This window comes from Callithrix jacchus, chromosome 1 (genome assembly GCF_049354715.1).
Source record: "Callithrix jacchus isolate 240 chromosome 1, calJac240_pri, whole genome shotgun sequence".
Taxonomy (NCBI): domain Eukaryota; kingdom Metazoa; phylum Chordata; class Mammalia; order Primates; family Cebidae; genus Callithrix; species Callithrix jacchus.
The window spans coordinates 99814998-99834992 of NC_133502.1; the positions used below are offsets into that span (position 1 = coordinate 99814998).

General features: G+C 41.3%; 2 long non-coding RNA genes across 2 annotated transcripts in view; one reads left to right on the forward strand and one right to left on the reverse strand.

Moving 5' to 3' along the window:
* LOC128929362 (uncharacterized) overlaps positions 1-10173 on the reverse strand; it is a 31877-nt gene extending 21704 nt beyond the window's left edge. The window contains exon 1 of the long non-coding RNA XR_008475752.2: positions 10122-10173. This is a non-coding gene — a long non-coding RNA (uncharacterized LOC128929362). The remainder of the gene's footprint in view (positions 1-10121) is intronic.
* Positions 10174-10246: 73 nt separating this feature from the next.
* The window catches only part of LOC144581878 (uncharacterized), a 103543-nt gene continuing 93794 nt past the window's right edge, over positions 10247-19995 (forward strand). Inside the window, exon 1 of the long non-coding RNA XR_013533296.1 lies at positions 10247-10349. This is a non-coding gene — a long non-coding RNA (uncharacterized LOC144581878). The remainder of the gene's footprint in view (positions 10350-19995) is intronic.

Genomic DNA, 19995 nt, shown 5'->3' on the forward strand with positions numbered 1-19995 from the left:
ACTTCTCTTTCTTATGTTTGGGTTCATAGTCAATGAAAGGCTGGATCCCGAAAGAAAATAAATCAAAAGTTAAGAACAACAGTAACATAAAAAGGCTCTGCATTGAGCTTGCTCCTGAGCTTTTGCTATCATGCATATTTGTACAGGGCTCATCTGGAAGGCCCATTTGAGTATAACAAAGACACTTTCTGGGGGTCAGGTTGCTTTGAGGTCAGCTGGCACCAGATTCCTGCTGCAGGGCTCCTCCTCTTAACAACAGGCACATCTTTTAGCCTGCAGAAATGGTCCAGAGTTGCACAGACTCAAAGAACAAATGTCCTGAGAGACAGTTACCCGGCAGTCAGCGTCACTGTGTGAAACCGAGTGAGAAGTACAAACAAAACGTGGGGATCAAAGATGAGAAGCTGGGCAAGGCTCACACAGTCAGCTGCTGAAAGTAAAGTACCTGGGGCTGCTGCTTTCATGTGTGGCTTCAAGGACTAACAAGCAAGAGTTGGAAAATATCTGACACCTTGGACTTGAATAACTCTTTATAACAAACAGTATCCAATCTTCAAAAAAGTTTATTCCAAAAGTCATTTGCAAGTCAGGTACTTGAACCTGGAAATGCTTTTTTTTTTTTTTTTTTTTGAGACGGCGTTTCGCTCGTTACCCAGGCTGGAGTGCAATGGCGCAATCTCGGCTCACCGCAACCTCCGCCTCCTGGGTTCAGGCAATTCTCCTGCCTCAGCCTCCTGAGTAGCTGGGATTACAGGCACGCGCCACCATGCCCAGCTAATTTTTTGTATCTTTAGTAGAGACGGGGTTTCACCATGCTGACCAGGATGGTCTCTGTCTCGATGCCTTGACCTCGTGATCCACCTGCCTCAGCCTCCCAAAGTGCTGGGATTACAGGCTTGAGTCACCATGCCCGGCCGGAAACGCTTTTGATATTAGAAAAAGCCCTCCAAATCCATTTACCCCTGTAGGCATTCATTCATCCTGCAGTCATCAACCCACACCGAATGAGCACCTACTCTGTGCCTAACAGGGTGCAAAACATACAGCAGTAAACAAGCACTGCTATGGCCTTTTAAAACATATATATATTTCATATATATAATTATTATTCCTATATATTTATATATGTAAAAAAGTGTATATATATATATGTATACACACACACACATATAAATACATATTTTTTGAGTTGGAGTCTCACTCTGTCCCCTAGGCTGGAGTGCAGTAGTGTGCTCTTGGCTTACTGCACCCTCTGCCTCCCGGGTGCAAGCAAACATTTTATATATATATATATATATATATATATATATATATAATATGTTATATATAAAACATTATATATGTTATATATATTTATTCCCATTATATATTTAATATGTTAAATATATAACATGTGTGTATATTATATATAATATATATAAACATATATATTTAATAAATATAAATATATATTGAATATATTTAAATTGAATATTTATATATTGAATATATTTAAATGTATATATTATATATTCATAATATATAATATAAACATAATTATATATTTATAATATATAATATAAACATATTTATATATTTATATAAATATATTAAAATATAAATTTATATATATTTCTATATTTCTATATTAAATATATAAACATATTTATATATTATATAATATATATAATTATATATGTTTATATTTATATATTATAAATATATAATATATACATTTAAATATATTTAAATATATTCAATATATAAACATTAAATTTAAATATATTCAATATATATTTATTAAATATATTATATATGTTTATATATATTATATATAATATATACACACACATATACATATATATATATATATATATATATATATATATATATATATTCCCCATTGGGTGCAAAACATATAACAGTGACTAAGCAGATAAAAATCCTAGCTATCATGGAGCTTAAATTCTAGTGGGAGGATACAGACAATAACTAAATGAGAAATTCCTAAAAAAAGCATTACTCAAAAAATACGCAAGAAAAGTATCAGATAGTGATAAATGCAAAAGAGAAATAACAAGTGAGGATGGGGAAGAGAAGTGCTGGAGCATGTGGTTGGGGAGGCCTCACTTTTTCAATGAGCTAGAGACCATGATCCCAAGTAAAACAATTCAGAAACAGAAAATAAAATACTGTATTTCTCATTTATAAGTGAGAGCTAAACAATGGGTACACATGGACATAAAGTTGGAAACAATAGACACTGGGGATTTCAAAACGGGGGAAGGCAGAAAGAGGGGATGAGGGTTGAAAATACCTCAGGGTGGGGTGCAGGAGTGGTCAACTGTGTGGGCATGTGGTGGATTGGCATCCAGGGTTGAGGGGGAGCATGATGAAATGTTTGAAGAACAAAAACGGGCCATTGTGGACTCAACAGGCAGGAGAGCCCTCCTGAGCACAGAGTACAGAACAGGAGGAGGGAGTCTGCACAGAGGCAGAATGGACATCAGTGGTATTGGGATAGCTGCAATAGCCAGATAGGCCTCTGTCCACAGAGTTAGGGTCAATTAGGCAGTGGATTATGTGGGTCAGGGGACAGAGAATCCTTTGTGCCCTCCAGTTTCATATCTGTTCACTGGGACACTGCTGCAGATCTTACCTGCTCTGGCCTTTGAGTTGAGCTGCAGAGGAGAGGGGGAGTGGGGGTGGCAAAGCTACCTCAAAAAGGGGAGGAAGGCCCAAGCTAGGGTAACAGGGGCAGGGACATTCCAGTGGCCGCCAGGCTGCTAAGCGTGTGGTAAGGATTGCTGGTAGAGGGCTAATCCTGGGTCTCATAGAGATTCAGTCAACTATGGGGCCTAGGAAAGATTGGATAAAGGTTTCCCTGCTTTGAACAAGGAGCTTGGTAAACATATTCTTGGGTGGAGGAAGTGGCTTTAAGTAGAAGGAACTATAGTGAAGATTTTGGAAAAGGGGATGTACCAAAGAAGGGAATTTAGGGGGAGAAAGAGCATAGTCAAATTTAGCTTCTGTATCTTGGCTGTGTGACTTGGTTCCCATGAGTTGGAGAAGTGATATAGAAGACCATAGAACAGAAAACATAGCCAAGGCCATCTTCAAATACTTTTCCCTATTGGCACTTTTCGGAGGGTTCAACCAGCCCTGAAACATCCTTCTTCTACCATGGGATAATTTTTCTGGGATGTGCTAAGTCTTCCTGAGCAGGATGTTCTTTGCCTTTCTTTTTTTTCCCTCTCGTTCTATGTATGTGTGTGCGTGTACACAGTAAGTGGTAAATGGGCATTGGATTCAACTTAAAGTACACACACACACACACAATTAAAAGGCTAGACATTTCTATCACTCATTCCCTAAAATTCACTTCATTTGAGTCTTTCATTACAAAAAAAGGCTCTGCCTTCTTTCCAATTAAAACAACTGAAGATGAAAAGAATCCAAATGCATGGCAGTAAGCTTGATAAAGAAAGTTACAAAAAGCACAATAAAAAACGCCCATAATCTTGCTCCCCAGGAATAATCAATGCTAACTTTGGATTTTAATTTTTCAGAGTTGGAATAATGCTAAGTCCTTCAATGTGGGACAAAATGACTAAGCAAGGGTCTCTCAGAGTGTTCTGCTTTCTAGTTTTTACAATAAAAATACATCCATCTGTCTTGATCCCAGGCTTTTTGCTGCTACCAAATGCCTCCCTCTAAGCTCCCCCATGGCAGGAGGGGCTCTCATTTTAGGAAGACCCTATTTACTCTGGGTGTGACTTCTCTCCATCCTACTATTTTATGTATCTTCGTTGGCTGCAAGCATCCAATTCTTCTGACACATAGCCTCAGAATCCTGTCTCTGACCAGCTGTTTGCCATCCCATGAGCCTCTTGGCATGGTCCACTGATTTGGCACCAACCACATCAAAAGTCTGTTTCTCTTTTCAACTGCTGATTTTTTGGCTTCTCTAAACAGCATGTCCATTCAGGTCTTGGGCCCCTAGCCCACAGGTCCTGCCAAAGGATTAAGTTTCCAGAAGTTTGGCTTGTCATGTCCAGATCAAATTTAAGTTGAGTGCAAATTGCTCCCTTCCTGGGAGTCCACATGGGCTGCCCTACTCCTCCACCAGCAGCAGATCATCTAAATACTTTTGCAGACATGCTAATTCTAGCTTAAAGGAAAGAGTCTATGTTCCTCCAGGGGGGAGTTCCAGAAATAGCTCCAAGGACAAGAGAAAGGGACATGTCCTATCTTCTTAGATATTACTATTTAAGTAAGGTTGGCTCCCTTTGATCTCTGCCTCTTGGCTTGCATATGGCTTTCCTTTACAGACATACTTTATCCACAGTGCTCTGCTTTATTGTGCTTTGCAGATTTTTTTTTCCCTTGAAGGCAATCTATGTGTCAAGCAAGTCTGTCGGTGCCATTTTTCTAACAGTATGTTCTCACTTGGTGTCTTTGTGTCACATTTGGTAAGTCTCACAATACTTCAAACTTTCTCATTAGTATTATATCTATTATAGTTATCTGTGATCAATGATCTTTGATATGCCATGGTAGTTGTTTTGGGGAGCCACTAACCAAGCCCACAGAAGACAGTGAACTTAATAAATGTTGTATGTGTCTTGACTGCCCCACTGTCCAGCTATTCCCTCACATTTCTCCTTTGCCCCAGGTCTCCCTATTCTCTGAGATATAGCAATATTGAAATTGGGCCAAGTAATTACCCTACAATGGCCTCTAAGTGTTCAAGTGAAAGAAAGAGTTGCACATCTATCAATTTAAAACAAAAGTTAGAGATGATTAGGTCTAGTGATGAAGACATGTTGAAAACTGAGAGGGGCCAACAGCTAGGCCTCTTGCACCAGTTAGCCAAGTTGTAAATGCAGAGAAAAAGTTCTTGAAGAAAATTGTAAGTGCTATTCCAGTGAACATACAAATGTTAAGAAGGCAAAACAGCCTTACTGGTGAGATGGAGAAAATTCTAGTATTTTGGATAGAAGATCGAACCAGCCACAACATTCCCTTAAGCCAAAACCTGATCCAGAGCAAAGACCTAAATCTTCAATTCTATGAAGGCTGAGAGGCGTGAGGAAGCTACAGAAGAAAAGTTGAAAACCAGCGACGGTTTGATTCATGAAGGTTAAGAAGCAGTCTCCATAACATAAATGTGCAAGGTGAAGCAGCAAGTGTTAATGATCTCTAGCTAAGATCACTGATAAAGGTGGCTATGCTAAACAACTGATTTTTAATGTAGACAAAACAGCCATCTATTGGGAGAAGATGTCATCTCAAACTTTCACATGTAGAGAGGAGAAATCAATATCTGATTTCAATACTTCAGAGGACAGGCTGACCCTCTTGTTAGGATCTAATGCAGCTGGTGATTTTAAGTTGAATCCAATGCCCATTTACCATTTAAAAGTTCCTTAGGGCCCTTAATAATTATGCTAAATTTGCTTTGCCTGTGCTCTATAAATGGAACAACAAAGCCTGGATGAGAGCACATCAGTTTGAAGCATGTCTTACTGAGTATTTTAAGCACATTGTTGAGACCTACTGCTCAGAAAAAAAGATTTCTTTCAAAATATTACTGGTCATTGACAATGCACTTGGTCACCCAAGAGCTCTGATGGAGATGAACAAGAAGATCAGTGTTGTTTTCTTGCCTGCTAACATTACATCCATTCTGCAGTTCATTGATTAAGGAGTAATTTTGACTTCCAAGTCTTATTATTTAATAAATAAACTTTGGAAGGGTATAGTTGCCATGGAATAGTGATTCTGATGGATCTGGGTAAATGGAAAACCTTCTGGAAAGGATTTACCATTCTAGAAGCTATTGAGAACACTTATGTTCATCAATAGCAAAGTCATGGAATCAACCCAAATGTCTATCCATTTTTTTTTTTTTGAAATGGGGTCTCACTCTGTTGCCTAGGCTGGGGTGCAGTGACACAATCTTGGCAGACTGCAAACCACCTCACAGGTTCAAGTGATTCTCCTGCCTCAGCCTCCCGAGTAGCTGAGATTATAGGTGTCTGCCACCACACCTGGCTAATTTTTTGTATTTTTAGTAGACACGGGATTTCACCACGTTGGCCAGGCTTGTCTCAAACTCCTGACCTCGTGATTTGCCTGCCTCTGCCTCCCAAAGTGCTGGGATTACAGGTACAAGCCACCATGCCCGGCCTCAGTGCTTGATTGGATAAAGAAAATGTGGTATATACAAAGCATTAGGCTTAAAAAAGAATAAACTTATGCCCTTTGCAGCAACATGGATGGGGCTGGAGGACATTATCCTAGGTGAAATATCTCAGAGACAGAAAATAAAATACTGTATATTGTCATAAGTGGGTGCTAAACAATGGGTACACATGGACATAAAGTTGGAAACAACAAACACTGGGGATTCCAAAATGGGGGAGGGTGGAAAAGGGGTTGGTGAGAGTTGATTTCATGGGTTATACCTATTGGGTAGACTGTTCAATATTTGGGTGATTTGTTCACTTGAAGCCCAATCTTCACCATTATGTGATACATCCATGTAACAAACACACGTACCCCTGAATCTAAAAGTAAAATAATAACAACAAAAATGAACATTTGTGATTCATGAGAGAAGATCAAATTGTCAACATTAACATACATTTGGAAGAAGTGGATTCTAACCGTCCTGGATGACTTTGGGTTCAATTTCAGTGGGGAAGAGAACTGCAGATATGTTAAAAAAGAGCCAGGAAACTAGAATGACAAGTGGAACCTGAAGATGTGACTACATTGCTGCTATCTCATGATAAAACTTAAACAGATGAGGAGTTGCTTCTTATGTATAAGCAAAGGAAACGATTTCCTGAGATGGGAAGGTGCTGTGAACATTGTTGAAATAACAAACTTAGTTGATACAGCAGTGGCACAATGTGGGAGGACCGACTCCAATTTTGAAGAAGTTGTACCATGGGCAAAATGCTATCCAACAGAGAAATCTTTCATAAAAGGAACAGTCAATAGCTGAAACAAACTTCATTGTTGTCATATTTTAAGAAATTGCCACAGATGCTCCAACTTCTAGCAACCACCCCTCTGATAATCAGTTAGCGGCCATCAATATTGAGGCAAGACCCTCCACCAGCAAAAAGATTATGACTCACTGAAGGCGCAGATGATCATTAGCAAGAAATTACTTGTATTAAAGTATGTACTTTTTTTAGACATAATGCTACCACACACTGAAAAAAAAAACTAGTGTCATGTAAGCATAACTTTTACATGCACTGGGAAACCAAAACATTTGCCTGACTTGCTTTATGGCGACAGTCACTTTATTGCAGTGGTCTGGAACCTGAACCCACAACATCTTTGAGGTATGTCTGTATTTGCAACTGAGCTTCTAGCAAAATGAATTTCCCAATTTTTCCTGACCATATATCTTTCAAATAATGATTATCCCCTGCCCATCATCAAAAGACAATACTGGGGACTTTCTTCCGCTCACTATATGAGAACAGACCACCCGCTACTCTCACGCTTCATCATTAATTACTCAAGTGACCATGAAAACAAAATCAGTTCTTCCTCAACCCCTGCTGGCTGCCCTGCTGCTGGGCTTGGGCTCTTCACTGTACTATCTTAAAGAAGATTTGGTTCCAAATATCAGTGCTGTCACTTCCTGGCTATGTGAGCTTGGAGGTGGCATCTGATTAATTCATGAATGTCAATTTTGTTGTCTATAAAGTGGGATAACCGGTATCTATTTGAGAGAACAGTTTTGAGGGTTAAATAACGTTGAGCATCTGAAACATAATGTAAGTATGTCCTCTGTGCCAAATTAATTATTTATCTACCGTGTTTCAAAAGGACACTCCCATCCTCTCCTGAGGAAGCCCAAATCTATTTTGCCACATTGAAAAACCCAACAGCTGTCTACCATTCAACCTTATGGAGACTTCTTGGGGAAGTCATTGGTATTCAGTTTCGTGTTTTCCAAAGTATATTCTGTGGAATAGTTGCTCTGCAAGTCACTGTAGTTAAAAGGTTTCATGGGAAATAAATGTGAGAAATGCTTTAAGTGCAGCTTTAAGTTGAAGAGTCACAATTTATATTTGTTTTCTAAAATTTCTGAAAAATGTCCTGCAGTAAAGAAATATATTTAATCAAGTATTTTACGCACTTATTTGACCATGGATCTCTTTCTTATACAAAACATTTATTTTCCCAAAGGATATACTGTGGTCTGCTCACTTGGTCCTAACCTTCTCAGCCCCTTCACCTCCTTTTAGCAATAATTCATGATTTGAAAGTTTGAATTGGAGGAAGTGCATTCTACACTAATGTAAAGAAAGCTGCTCTTACTACATGTTGCAAAAATAGAGACCATAAGCTGACAGAATGGACTCTTTGTGATAAAAAGATACCAAATTATAAACAAGACCTAAGGTGGTGGTAGGCAAGGGTTAAGTCCTACAGCCCCTAGACTTAAAGAATAAACTACCTTCTAACTGCCACAAGGTTTTTCTTTTTGTCTAGCAGCAAACAAGCTCTGGTCTCCAGAGAAGCAATATTGAAACAATTGCAGTTCACCAACCACCAGATTCTGACTAACTGACCCCCTGCTCCACAAAGCATAACTACAGCTCTGATTGGACAAGAGACTGATTGCAGTAAGTTTCTTCTAAGAGACCACAGACCGGTTCTGGCTGATTTATAGAGGCTTAGCACTGATGACTTTCATGTTCCTGCTTCACCTTTTGATGTGTGCGGCCTAAATTTTACTGCATCTTAATGTTGTAGCCACCCCAAAGTGAACATGGGTTGTATGTTACATACATGTTCATTCTGTGCACATGTATTGACTCCTTCATAAATATTCATAAGATTCTCCTATAACCTACTGAATATGTATATATAGCTAATTTCCTTGGGCACAAATCTAACCTCTCCATTTTTGTCTCTGAAGTACCTGCTATTGGTCTCTGCCAGAGGCTAGATTCCCTTGCCGGTGGCCACCCTGCAAGCTGCAACTCCTTATAAGAAATAAAGTCTCCTTTCCAAATTTAAGATCTTATGATTTTAAGTTGACAATGCCTATACATGAAATAATAGAAGTCAGACCTATAAAAGGGTTATCAAAATAAGGTATAGTAAATGCATAGGGTACTAGAGAACCATAGATTATTCCACTCTACTGAGCTGAGATTATCCCACTCTACTGAGTCTCTAAGAGAGGTTATGCAGATACGACAGGTCCTGATTTTACAGTCATTGAAGCTATGAAGATCCCCATTAGGGCAGAGGCAAGTCCTGTCTCACCATCTTGCTGCCTCCTGAAGGTGGTCAGGTGAGGCTTATCGTTACCCAGGATGCAGCCAAGGCTAGGGCTAGCCTGCATCAATCCTGGAGTCCCACCTGATTGCCCAATAAAAGATAAAGCTAAAGGGGCTGAGAAACGAGCCCTTCAGTTCACGTGTATTATCCTCAAGGGGAACATTATTCCTTTACAAGCGTGGATTCTTTGTTCTAAACCCTAACTGTAAACCAGGAATTGGGGCTGAGAGCTTCCTCCATTTACAGCTCTGCATCCAAGCTCCGCTTTCTAGAAGTGCTTGTATTATTAAACAGGCTGCAGCCCAAATTAGCTAGAAACCACACTGTGGGCTACTGCTTTGCGGAGGAATCGGAGCGAAGGACTAGGCTGCCCCCCAGAGGGAAACCCACAGAAACAGCGACGCCGATCAGCTCACACCTTAAAGTACTGCAAGGAGAGAAATGGGCTATTTCCAGCTCCAAGTACTCCATTCAAGAGCCGCTGGGGAGGAAATCGGGCTGCAGATTCTTTTATCATTATGTAAATTGGTGGTGGTACGGCGTTGAGAAATAAGAATAGGAGAACTTCGTATCTACCAATCTCCCGACTCTATAAACTACCCCCGGTTAAATCCGGATTCCGGGTCCTGGCTGGAGATTGTGATTTAGCAGAGCAGGAGTGGGAAACTAGGGAGAGTTTGGGCATTAAATCGGCGTGCTGATCATCTGACAAATTTGCTTATTCTGCGCTGGAAGGCGACTTTCTGTTTCACTCTCCCAGAACCCGGGCAAGGGCTAAGCGCTTGCGAATCAAGGAAACTCAGGAGCTGCTCTCTTACCTCTGCGTTCGCGCAGCCTGCAGCTGCATCTCTGGCGTCGCCGGAGCAGCCCGACTCGGCCAACCTACCGGGGATCCGTCCACCCGCCGTGGTTTCCATGGCGACCAAATAGCGCTGCGTTCTACAGCCTTAGGGAGGGGTCGGGGGGAGCTACTTCTCTCTCCAGGCACTCAGCTTCCCACCTGCGAACGGGGAGGGGATTCTCGTCCAGGACAATCAGACTAAGAGGTAACTTTTATTATTATTATTGTTTATTACTTTGAGTACTTCTTACGCCCATTCTTAGAAATGAACTTTAAGTGTTTCTTTGTTGTTTTTGTTTGGTTCGGCGGAGAGAATATGTGTGACACGTTTTTCTAGAATTTTTTTCTTAACATTTTATCTTCAGATTCAAATGCTTTGGCCAAACTGGCGACTGCCTGGCTGAAAGAATCTGTGAGGCCTGCCTGCCTAGCAACTGGCCTTTGCACAGTCCTCCTGTGAGCAATGAGGACACACAAGTATGTGGCTTCTGTAACTGTCCATGCTGGGGTAGTTTCCAGACTGTCGACTTTCTGTCCCTTTTTTTTTTTTTTTTTTTTGAGATACAGTCTCACTCTGTAGCCCAGGCTGGAGTGCAGTGGCCAATAATCTCCACTAACTGCCGCCTCCACCTCCCAGGTCCCAGTTCGAGCAATTCTCCTACCTTAGCCTCCCAAGTAGATGGGATTACAGGCACGAGTCACCATACCCAGCTAATTTTTGTATTTTTTGGTAGAGACGGGGTTTCACCATGTTGGCCAGGCTTGTCTTGAACTCCTGGCCTCATGATCCGCCTGCCTCAGCCTCCCAAAGTGCTGGGATTACAGGCATGAGCCACCGCCCTGGCCTCTGTCCCTTTCTTGATTGTTCATTCTTACCTTTCTCTCCAAGGACTGCTGCTTCAGCTGAATCCACACGAGAGAGGCCAGGTCCTCAGATAGCCTGGTAGGAATACAAGGGCTGTGCTCTCTGAAGCATCAGGGGTGAGCTTGCCACTCAGAAGCAGGAAGAACTGTTCCAATCAGCTTTCTTTATGAGAGAGACACATCTGGCTGGAGGTGCTGGTTTTTCTGCTTGACAACCCTGAGGCCTGGGCATACTTCAAAGGTGCTTCAGGAAGCTTGATCAGCATGTTTCAGCTAGTCAGCTCCTACCCCCAGGGTCTATGGACTTTTATTTTTGGAGTGGTATAATGGATTCCTAAGACTCTGGATGACCTCACATTCGGGGTGTTTTCTTGGGGGCAGATTGGCTATTCAAGCCAAATGGAAATCTGGACATCTCAGGAAACTGGTTGATATGCTGGGTGAGTAAAGATGGAGAGGGGGTGTTGCTTTACTTTTCACAGTAACCCAAAGAGTTACCATCTATTACCATCACCATTTTGTAGAAGAAGAAAGGGAGGCACAGGGAATTTCAGAAACTTGTCCAGTGGTAGAGTCCAGAAGTTCAGCGTGAAACCAGAACCTGGCTTCTATGCTCACACTTAGTTCTTTGAATTTAGCTTAATTTTCTTTTTCCCTAATGGAGCTTTTATTCATGCTATCCTTCCCCCACTCCTATTAATCTTGGGTAAAAAGTTGAAAAGAGTAAAAAGTTGAGACCATGAAGGGTCTTCGGACTAGTTTCCACAGTCGCAGTATCTCACTCCTTGATGACTTAGTCCAGTCTGCTGAGGATATTGATTGGGGCCAACCTAGAAAGAAATGTTCTTGGCTTCAAAGAATAACTGAAGAATAAAGAGGCTTCTCATTCTTTGGCTTTGCTAGAGTGTGAAAACCAGACTCTTTGGGAGTTCAAGTTGTTGCTGAAAACAACCAGTTCAATATCCCAGTGGAATCATGGCTCCCTTCAGTTATGGAGTCTGATTGATGTTTGTTGATCAGTTATTTATGAAGCACATTCTACAAGGTTCAGAATGTTCATGGTGCTCTAAAAATGTAAAAGAAAAAACCCCGTAACGTACTATGTGTGTCCTAAATCAGAGAGACTAGATGTGGCTACCTTAAAAAGTAGATACATCATTAAATTAAGGAAAGACCAAGGCTCTGTCCAGATTGAAGGAGACTAAAGAGACATGACAACTAAATGCAGTGGGTTAATTGGAACTGAATCCTTTGCTGGAAAAGACATTACTGGAACAATTGATGAATATTGAGTGGAATCTGAGGATGAGATGGTCATAATGCGTCAATGGTACTTTCCTGGTTTTGCAGGCTGTATTGTAAAGTATGAAAGATAATGTCCTTGTTTGTAGACAACCTACACTAAATTATTCAGGGATGATGGTCTATTAGGTTGGCAACATTTTACTCTCAAGGGGATAAAATGACTTTTTGCTTGGGGTGACTGACCATCCTTGTTTGCCTGGGGTAGTCTCAGTTTTAGCATTGATGGCCATGTGTCAGGGGAAATCCCTCAATCCCAGGCAAATAGGGATGGTTGGTTACCCTATTTATACTATACCTGCAAATCTTTTTGTGAATTTGAGTCGTTTCAAAGTAAATATAATTTTTGTAAAAATTTATATAACTCAAGAAATAAAAATTAAATGACCAATATAATAAGCATGAGTAAAGAAGCAATACCTGATAGTTACTAAGCGATGTACAGACACTAAGTGGTATCATTGGTAGAAGGTGTCATTCATGGTAAGCTGGAATTGTCAGAGATGGTAGATGATACTACATGAGGGGCTGCAGGTGTGCTGCCAGACTGAGTATGTCCCACTACTGTGGTGCAATGGAGACAGGGCCCTTGTCATGTGTGGCCCTGCTGTTCTCAACCAGGCTTGCCTTGAAGAAATTATTTAATCATTCTAAGCCTCAGTCCCCTCATCTGCAAGGTAAGAATATTGTATAGAAGATTTCAAATGCTTTCTCTTGGCATTTGAATCCTTTCCTTAAAGGAAGTCTTATCATTTAAAATGTGCTGGAATTGTTCTAGTTGAAGTGTGTGAAGTGTTCCAAATCCTGCAGTCCCCTAGGCCTCTTCCAAGCCCCCTCTGTCATGATCTCTGATTTTCCTTGCAAGTGCGAAGCTCTGCAGAATGCATTGTGAAAGCCACTGGGCTAGAAAGGATTTCTTAGTCATTTATAATCATTCCTTTGCCTTCTAAGCTAGTTGGCTCCTTTTTTCCTGGAAAATTCCATGATGCAAATATCTATTACTTTTGTCAAAGTACATAAATACATGTTTCAGAGAAAGGTTCTATTTGGTGTTGTTTAGTATCAGCATTATGTGTATAAGATTATAACTTCTTGTCATTTAGCAACACCTAAACATGCATTTATTTATGAGGTTGATTTCCTATTGGGCATAGGGTCAAATGCAGCCTGAGAACACTAAACTGGGGTCAGGGAAGGGGGAGAGAGTAGGCTAAGTCTAGGCCAACATGGAACATGTCTTTTTAAATGTAAGGTTGTGGTTTCATCTTGAAATTATTTCCTCCAAAAGTGACATGACAGTCATTACACTTTTTGTCATTATACTTTAAGTATAAAGATTAAGAAAATACACATGTCAAAAGGCTTCTGTGAGTGCAGAAGTCATTTGCATATGAATATGTATTTTCTGAATTACAGTGTTATACAGACTTTTAGGTTCACATAAGGATTCTCCAATGACTTGGAGCAACTGTGACTCTTTCTACCCCCAAGGGTCTGCAGCCCTTGGCCTGGGCCAGTTTCTTCTGGCTAAAATCTGGAAGCCTTTACAGATGCTATTCTGCCTGAAGCATCATGTGTTTAAAAAGTGTCTCTTTTTAAACATATTGCAGATGAACCCATTAACTCCCCCACAGACTGTACATTCTCCACAGAATGAAGCAGATATACCACAATCCCATGGCCTACAGCTCTTATGAGCCAAGCCTGTGACTTATTATGAAAGCATTGTGATTCTCGAGGGTGATTCTTCCTTAAATGGCAGCCAATCAGTGTTGATGGCTTTCCAAGACACCCATGTGAACCCCACAGAACATCAGACCTTTGGGCTGAAGGGCCCTCAGCGCTACCTCATTATTTAGCAAATGGAAAGAAACCTCTGCTCCTTGAAGTGTCCAAAGTGACTCCTGGAGAAGCAGAACAATACTGGGACCAGAGAACCCAGTGGGGGCCCAAGAGAAATTGCTGCCCGACTGAATGGCATCTCCATATGTTGGCTGATGCCTTGGTCCCTGAGACACAGAAGCTGAGTCATGTTATAAATTGGTTCCAGAAGTTCTCCTCCAGCTCTCCTGAAGAGCACACATTGAAAAGTCCCCAAACTTCTGTAGGACTTCATTGGTCTAACCTTCGCCAAAGTTCAAAGGCTCTAGGAAGTAAGATAAAGGCTTATTTGAGATCATCTGATCCTCCCCCTCTGCTCAGAGACCAGTCCAGTACGCAAATGGATATTCATAGCTTCTCTTTAAGCTCCCAGAATAACTTGTCAGAAATGGCCTTGTCTTCGTAATTTTCAAATTCTTTCCTGAAGGATTTTCTTGGCTATCAGTCTTGTGGGTGGCAAGAAACTACAGATAGGAATCCCAGCACTTTGGGAAATTGAGGTGGGTAGATCACCTGAGGTTGGGATTTTGAGACCAGCCTGACCAACATGGAGAAACCCCATCTCTACTAAAAATATATAATTAGCTGGGCCTGGTGGCACATGCCTGTAATCCCAGCTACTCAGGAGTCTGAGGGAGGAGAATTAATTGAACTCGAGGCGGAGATTGTGAGCCAAGATTGCAGCATTGCACTCTAGCATGGACAACAACAGTAAAACTCCGTCTAAAAAAAACAACAACAGACCTCAGCCTCTCAGGAAGTTGGGACTGCTGGTTTGTACCATCACACTCAGCTACTTTTTTTTTCTTGAGCAAGTTGTTCCAACACTCAGCTACTTTAAAAAAATGTTTTGGAGAACAGGGGAAGATGGCGCTGTAGGACAAACTCAGGATTGCAGCTCCCAGTGAAACTGCAGATGGTGAGTGCATGCTGCATTTCCAGACGGATCTTTATAGCCCACAGACAAGGAGATTCCCAGGTGTAGGAGGTGTAGGAGCTGCATGGGCTGCCAGCAGCTGTTTGGGCTGGTGTGGCTGTTTGGGCTGGGGCCGCAGCACAGCGGCACTCCATACAAAATTCACTGGTTTCGTTGCCCTGTTAAACTGTCAATTGGAGATTTCAGAAGGCAGATTAGCACATTCATCTGATTAAACGGGACTTAAACAGAAAGACAGGCCAGGAGATTCCCAGGCAGCAATGTGGTTCCACCCAGCGCAGTGGGTCGCTGCATGAGAAATCACACAGATCCCGGTGCCCTTTCAGCAGGCAACTGGAACACCTGGAAGAGAGTCAACTGTTCAACTTAAACAAAAAAAAAGGGCTCTGAGGCAGGGAGCCAGGTGATCAGGCTCAGCAGTCCCACCCCCACAAAAACAAACAAAAGAGCAATTGGAAACCCTTGGGGTTGAGAGTTTCACGGCAAGCACAGCTGAACCCAGGACGGTGCAGCTCGGAGGGGGAGGGCGTCCACCATTACTGAGGCACTCAGGAGGTACACTGCCATTGCTGACGCAGTCTGCCATTGCCGAGGCAACCCGCTGTTGCCAAGGCAACCCGCCATAACAAAGAGAGTTCACCACTACAGAGGCGGGCCATCATCACCGCGGCAGCTCTAACCACACCCATATAAACAGGACTACAGGGAATTACACACAGCAGCAGGGCAGAACCCACGGCAGCAGGGCGGAGCCCAGAGCAGCTCAGGATAACCACTACAGGCAGGCAGTGATTAGACTGCCTCCTTGCTGGGCAGGACAGTGCAACGGGTACTCATAAATAAAGCGCTAACTCCCCGGGACACAGCACCTGAGGGAAAAAAAGGGGCTTTATGAGTTCTGCTGCAGCAGACTTAAACATACCTGCCAAGTAGCCATGAATGAACAACGGAGCTCACAGCTCAGCACTTGAGCTCCTATAAAGTACAGACTGTCTCCTCAAGCAACTCCCTGACCCCTGCATATCCAAAGAGTCACCTCACAAAGGACTGATCAGACTGACATTTGGCGGGCATCATTCTGGGACAAAGATAGCAGAAGAAGAAACGGGTAACAACCCTCACAGTTCTGCAGCTGCTACAGGTGTACCCAAGGCAAGCAGAGCCTGGAGTGGACCTCAGTAGTCCTACAGCAGAGGGGCCAGACTGTTAGAAGAAAAACTAAGAAACAGAAATACTTCATCATCAACAATCTGGACGTCTACTCAGAGACCCAATCAGAAAATCAACAACTACTCAGACGACAGGTGGATAAATACACAAAGATGAGAAGAAACCAGCGCAAATAGGAGGAAAACACTCAAAACCAGAACACCTCGCCTCCTACAAGGGACCACAACTCCTCACCAGCAAGGGAACAAAGCTGGATGGAGAATGAGTGTGATGAAATGACAGAATCAGACTTCAGAAGGTGGGTAATGAGAAACTTCTGTGAGCTAAAAGAACATGTTCTAACTCAATGCAAAGAAAATAAGAACCTTGAAAAAAGATTTGAGGAAATGATAACAAGAATGGACAACTTAGAGAGGAATATGAGTGAATAGAAGGAGCTGAAAAACACAACACGAGAACTTCACGAAGAATGCACAAGTTTCAACAGCCGAATAGACCAAGCAGAAGAAAGGATATCAGAAGGCAAAGATCAACTCAATGAAATAAAACGAGAAGCCAAGATTAGAGAAAAAAGTGCAAAAAGGAATGAACAAAGTCTCCAAGAAATGTGGGACTATGTGAAGAGACCTAATCTACATTTGATAGGTGTACCTGAATGTGATGAAGAGAATGAAATCAAGCTAGAAAATAGTCTTCAGTATATTATCCAGGAAAATTTCCCCAACCTAGCAAAGCAGGCCAATATTCAAGTCCAGGAAATACAGAGAACACCACAAAGATATTCCGCAAGAAGAGCAACCCCAAGGCACTTAATCGTCAGATTCACCAGGGTTGAAATGAAGGAGAAAATGCTAAGGGCAGCCAGAGAGAAAGGTCAGGTCGCCCACAAAGGGAAGCTCATCAGACTCACAGCAGATCATTTGGCAGAAAACCTACAAGCCAGAAGAGAGTGGGGGCCAATATTCAACATCCTTAAAGAAAAGAACTTTCAACCCAGAATTTCCTATCCAGCCAAACTGAGCTTCATAGGTGAAGGAAAAATAAAATCCTTTGCGAACAAGCAAGTACTCAGAGATTTTGTCACCACCAGGCCTACTTTACAAGAGCTCCTGAAAGAGGCACTACACATAGAAAGGAACAACCAGTACCAGCCATTCCAAAAACATACCAAATGCTAAAGAGCACCAACAAAATGAAGAATCTGCAGCAACTAACGGGCAAAACAGTCAGCTAACATCAAAATGGCAGTATCAAATTCACACATAACAATATTAACCCTAAATGTAAATGGGCTAAATGCACGAATCAAAAGACACAGACCGGCAAATTGGATAAAAAGCCAAAACCCATTGGTGTGCTGTATCCAGGAAACCCATCTCACATGCAAGGATACACAAAGGCTCAAAATAAAGGGATGGGGGAAGATTTACCAAGCGAATAGAGAGCAAAAAAAAGCAGGAGTTGCAATTCTCGTCTCTGATAAAATAGACTTTAAAGCAACAAAGATCAAAAGAGACAAAGAAGGACATTACATAATGGTCAAAGGATCAATGCAACAAGAAGAGCTAACAATCCTAACTATATATGCACCCAAACACGAGCACCCAGATACATAAAGCAAGTTCTTAATGACTTACGAAGAGACTTAGACTCCCACACAATAATAGTGGGAGATTTTAACACCCCGTTGTCAATAGCAGACAGATCAACGAGACAGAAAATTAACAGGGATATCCAGGACTTGAACTCAAGCCTGGACCAAGCAAACCTAGTAGACATTTACAGAACTCTCCACCCCAAATCCACAGAATATACATTCTTCTCAGCACCACATCACACCTACTCTAAAATTGACCACATAATTGGAAGTAAAGCACTCCTCAGCAAATGCAAAACAAGAGACATCATAACAAACAGTCCCTCAGATCATAGTGCAATCAAGTTAGAACTCAGAATTCAGAAACGAACTCAGAACCACACAGCTTCATGGAAACTGAACAACTGGCTCTTGAATGTTGACTGGATAAACAATGAAATGAAGGTAGAAATAAAGAAGTTCTTTGAAACCAATGAGAACGAAGATACCACATACCAGAATCTCTGGGACACATTTAAAGCAGTCTGCAGAGGAAAATATATAGCTATAAGTGCCCACATGAGAAGACTGGAGAGATCCAAAATCAACACCCTAATGTCAAAATTGAAAGACCTGGAGGAGCAAGATAAAAAAAACTCAAAACCTAGCAGAAGATAAGAAATAACTAAGATCAGAGCAGAACTGAAGGAGATAGAGACATGAAAAACCCTTCAAAAAATCAATAAATCCAAGAGGTGGTTTTTTGAAAAGATCAACAAAATAGACAGACCACTAGCCAGATTGATAAAAAAGAAAAGAGAGAATAATCAAATAGATGCAATAAAAAACGATAAAGGAAATCACCACAGATTCCACAGAAATTCAAACCATCATCAGAGAATATTACACACAACTCTATGAACATAAACTAATAAACCTGGAAGAAATGGATAAATTCCTGGACACTTGTGTCCTCCCAAGTCTAAATCAGGAGGAAGCCAAAACTATGAATAGACCAATAAGCAATTAAGAGCCTACCACACAAAAAAATCCCAGGTCAAGATGGGTTCACAGCCGAATTCTACCGGACACACAAAGAGGAACTGTTACCATTCCTTCTGAAACTATTCCAAATAATCCGAAAAGAGGGAATCCTTCCCAAATCATTTTATGAGACCAACATCATCCTGATACCAAAACCCGGCAAAGACTCAAAAAGAAAAGAAAACTTCAGGCCAATATCCATGATGAACATAGACACAAAAATCTTCAATAAAATACTGGCAAGCTGATTGCAATAGCACATCAAAAAGCTTATCCATCATGATCAAGTAGGATTCATCCCGGGGAGGCAAGGATGGTTCAACATACACTAGTCTATAAACGTAATTCACCACATAAACAGAACCAAAAACAAAAACCAGATGATTATCTCAATTGACGCAGAGAAGGCCTTTGACAAAATTCAACAGTCCTTTATGCTAAAACCCTTAATAAACTCGGTATTGATGGAATGTATCTCAAAATAATGAAAGCTATTTACGACAAACCAACAGCCAATATCACACTGAATGGGCAAAAACTGGAAGCATTCCCTTTGAAATCTGGCACTAGACAAGGATGCCCTCTCTCACCACTCCTATTCAATATAGTACTGGAAGTTCTAGCCAGAGCAATCAGGCAAGAAAAGGAAATAAAAGGTATTCAAATAGGAAAGGAGGAAGCCAAATTGTCTGTATTTGCAGATGACATGATAGTTTGTCTATAAGACCCCATCATCTCAGCCCAAACTGATAAGCAACTTCAGCAAAGTCTCAGGATATAAAATCAATGTGCAGAAATCACAAGCATTCTTATACACCAATAACAGACTGAAAGAGAGCCAAATCAAGAACGAACTGCCACTCACAATTGCTACAAAGAGAATAAAATACCTAGGAATACAACTTACAAGGAACGTAAGGGACCTCTTCAAGGAAAACTACAAACCGCTGCTCAACGAAGTAAGAGAGGACACAAACAGATGGAGAAACATTCCATGTTCATGGTTAGGAAGAATCAATATCATGAAAATGGCCATACTGCCCAAAGTAATTTACAGACTCAACACTATCCCCATCA